A 4,295-nucleotide genomic window follows, 5' to 3' on the forward strand; every position below is an offset into this window, starting at 1 on the left:
TTCGCTGTCGGAGGAGAAACTTGGTGACTGGAATTTCGTGAGATTCGGCACTAGCGACAAACGCTTTGATGTGACAGCGTGGGCAAAATATGACGGCTCTTTTTTTATCCATGACACATATCAACTGATTAGACGTGAAGACACTCTCCATGTGGTAAACACATTGGCTAACGAGGTATCACGGAAAGTTTTAACAGAATAGTTGAGGGACATAAATTGAATAATTGAGACAACCAACACTGATTGCTTCCTGGAAGACTGAAACTGTTCCGGACCGAGACTCGAACTCGGGACCTTTGCCTTTCGCGGGCAAGTGCTCTACCAACTGAGCTACCCAAGCACGACTCACATCCCCCAGGCTGTGGCTAAGTCATTGAAACCTTCCCGTCTAATATTGGATGAACGTTTGCTTGCTGACTGAACGCTGCGTCTCTTAAAATCTTTTAACTGCTGCTCTGTCAAGACTACCTGCTGATTATTACGACGAAACATAAAATGTGTTGTCGCCGTGGCCCTCAGTCGTTACCTGAAATTATTAAGACTGATTCTTACCTTTAATTATTTATACTGGATCGCCATCTGACTGCTACAGCAAACTGTGGAATGAATATACTTACTTCTCTTTAACATAATTATAAGCTGCTGGTGGAGTTTCATAATACTTTGTGACTGGAATTCTTTAAGTTGAAGTTAATTTAGATTTGATAAAAGCTGAAGCTCAGTTTAGACTTTTCTTTTAAGATAACAATAAATTCCGTAAAGCATTTACGTGAATGATTTTGGGATAGCAAATTCTTAATGCATTTAATCTGGTAGAAGTTAACTATATTCTGAGAACGATCTTGACAAACAATTACAAGGGGTATAGTTCTTTACAAAAATTCTTAAAAAGTAGCGTTGCGCTACATACCTAATTTTCCATCAAAATTACATAACTATATTCTGAGAACGATCTTGACAAACAATTACAAGGGGCATAGTTCTTTACAAAAATTCTTCAAAACTAGCATTGCGCTACATATAGCGAGTGGCTGGCGAGCACACCGCTTCTTTCAAAGTGTTAATTCATACCTCGCTTACAGCGACCTCCTCTCATGTCTCGCTAGCTACGACTGCCTCGTCTCACATCTTACTCGCAACTGCTCGCTTCCAACGCTCAATGCTACAAAAGTGCGGTCTCGCCGCCAACAATGGTTTTTGGTGCAGACAATCCCTGCTACCATTACAGATGTATTACTGCGCGCTGTTTCCCGCTCTTTCTCAAAATGTATCTATGCGCGGTTTCCCGCTCTTTCTCAATAATACACAATGCAATTTAATTAACAAAACAATTTAAATAAGAAACAGTTCAGATAATTACATGCTAAAACAGTTTAAATACGCCTATCATGTCTCCGCAATATCCTTTCTTTCAGGAGTGCTAGTTCTGCAAGATTCGCAGGAGAGCTTCTGTAAAGTTTGGAAAGTAGGAGACGAAGTAATGGCAGAAGTAAAGCTGTGAGGACGGGCCGTGAGACGTGCTTGGGTACCGGAGTTGGTAGAGCACTTGCCCGCGAAAGGCAAAGGTCCCGATTTCGAGTCTCGATCGGGCACACAGTTTTAATCTGCCAGGAAGTTTCATATCAGCGCACACTCCGCTGCAGAGTGAAAATCTCATTCTGGAAACTCCGATTGCGTTCAGAGGCCTATTCCCATACCACCTGTGCGTGGACTGGCCGACTTTCCATCATAGTTGGAATCCTCCACGTGCAGGATTAGCGGGAGTGGGGATCAATGCTACCGATAAGGACATGCACCGGGTATGACGTAGGATAAGTTAGTTTGTAGGACTTAGTTTGGGAAAATTATGTTAGGAAACTGCAGCGAATAAACATCGTTGCTGCCCAGTGCCAGGGGCATGCTCTTGGAGTTTAGCTCGGTGAGCAAGGCTATCAAAAGTAGGATTATATATCTCACTGGCACACATCTGACGCTGCAGGCGATAGGAACTAGTTATAAGAAATATAAATAAGCCCTAAGTATTAGATATTAAATGCGCATTGTATGTAACACCAACTGTAGCACACTTGAAAATTGTTATTAGCTGCAACATAATTACACTCCTGGAAATTGAAATAAGAACACCGTGAATTCATTGTCCCAGGAAGGGGAAACTTTATTGACACATTCCTGGGGTCAGATACATCACATTACCACACTGACAGAACCACAGGCACATAGACACAGCCAACAGAGCATGCACAATGTCGGCACTAGTACAGTGTATATCCACCTTTCGCAGCAATGCAGGCTGCTATTCTCCCATGGAGACGATCGTAGAGATGCTGGATGTAGTCCTGTGGAACGGCTTACCGTGCCATTTCCACCTGGCGCCTCAGTTGGACCAGCGTTCGTGCTGGACGTGCAGACCGCGTGAGACGACGCTTCATCCAGTCCCAAACATGCTTAGTGGGGGACAGATCCGGAGATGTTGCCTTCTAGAGCACGTTGGGTGGCACGGGATACATGCGGACGTGCATTGTCCTGTTGGAACAGCAAGTTCCCTTGCCGGTCTAGGAATGGTAGAACGATGGGTTCGATGACGGTTTGGATGTACCATGCACTATTCAGTGTCCCCTCGACGATCACCAGAGGTGTACAGCCAGTGTAGGAGATCGCTCCCCACACCATGATGCCGGATGTTGGCCCTGTGTGCCTCAGTCGTATGCATTCCTGATTGTGGCGCTCACCTGCACGGCGCCAAACACGCATACGACCATCATTGGCACCAAGGCAGAAGCGACTCTCATCGCTGAAGACGACACGTCTCCATTCGTCCCTCCATTCACGCCTGTCGCGACACCACTGGAGGCGGGCTGCACGATGTTGGGGCGTGAGCGGAAGACGGCCTAACGGTGTGCGGGACGGTAGCCCAGCTTTATGGAGACGGTTGCGAATGGTCCTCGCCGATACCCCAGGAGCAACAGTGTCCCTAATTTGCTGGGAAGTGGCGGTGCGGTCCCCTACGGCACTGCGTAAGATCCTACGGTCTTGGCGTGCATCCGTGCATCGCTGCGGTCCGGTCCCAGGTCGACGGGCACGTGCACCTTCCGCCGACCACTGGCGACAACATCGATGTACTGTGGAGACCTCACGCCCCACGTGTTGAGCAATTCGGCGGTACGTCCACCCGGCCTCCCGCATGCCCACTATACGCCCTCGCTCAAAGTCCGTCAACTGTACATACGGTTCACGTCCACGCTGTCGCGGCATGCTACCAGTGTTAAAGACTGCGATGGAGCTCCGTATGCCACGGCAAACTGGCTGACACTGACGGAGGCGGTGCACAAATGCTGCGCAGCTAGCGCCATTGGACGGCGAACACCGCGGTTTCTGGTGTGTCCGCTGTGCCGTGCGTGTGATCATTGCTTGTACAGCCCTCTCGCAGTGTCCGGAGCAAGTATGGTGGGTCTGACACACCTGTGTCAATGTGTTCTTTTTTCCATTTCCAGGAGTATATAAGCCGGACTTGGATCCCTCTGAATTTCATCTCTTTGCTCATGAGAAACATTTTCTATGAGAACAGTATTTGGCACAAACAGCAAGCTGCAGACCCGTTTATGGAATCGGCTGAAATCACACGCGGCTGCCTTCTATGACGAGGGTATTCGAAAGCTCGTACGTCAAATGTATAAGTCAGAGAAGTAGTTGGAAGGGGTAGCTAAAAATATGAATCATTTTTTTGAATTTTGGCTGTGCTTTCCATTACTCGACCGATCGGTGGTTGGGAAAAAAATGTCCCTTGTAAAACATACATGGGAAGTATTTCGCGCATCTTAATATAGCCAATCCAGTTTACACTAACCATACCTGAGGTAGATAATGTAAGTTGGGTTTCCTACGTTAAATGTTTTCTGGGCCAGTTTTACTTTGCTTGCTCTGGACTTGTGGTTAGAGTTGGAGGAAGTTGTGAAGAATTCCATGTCCATTGCTTCATTTCACGTTTGAGGTATTTTTTAAGTTTAAAAAATAAACATCAAAATATCCCCGTAGAATTTGTTTATAACTGTTTAGTGTAATGGGAAAGACATGGTACTCCAACTGGCATGCTGGCCGCGGTAACCGTGCGGTTCTAGGCGCTGCAGTCCGGATCCGCGGGACTACTACGGTCGCAGGTTCGAATCCTGCCTCGAGCATGGATGTGTGTGATGTCCTTGGGTTAGTTAGATTTAAGTACTTCTAAGTTCTAGGGGACTGATGACCTAAGATGTTAAGTCCCATAGTGCTCAGAACCATTTTTTTTTTCCAACAGGCGT

General features: G+C 46.8%; 1 non-coding gene across 1 annotated transcript; it reads right to left on the bottom strand.

Annotated features, from left to right (window-relative positions):
• Nucleotides 1–265: 265 nt before the first annotated feature.
• Nucleotides 266–340, bottom strand: Trnas-cga (transfer RNA serine (anticodon CGA)). The gene has a single exon. It is a non-coding gene; the product is annotated as a tRNA-Ser (tRNA).
• Nucleotides 341–4,295: the final 3,955 nt, after the last annotated feature.

The sequence above is a fragment of the Schistocerca gregaria genome, chromosome 9 (assembly GCF_023897955.1).
Source record: "Schistocerca gregaria isolate iqSchGreg1 chromosome 9, iqSchGreg1.2, whole genome shotgun sequence".
Classification (NCBI taxonomy): domain Eukaryota; kingdom Metazoa; phylum Arthropoda; class Insecta; order Orthoptera; family Acrididae; genus Schistocerca; species Schistocerca gregaria.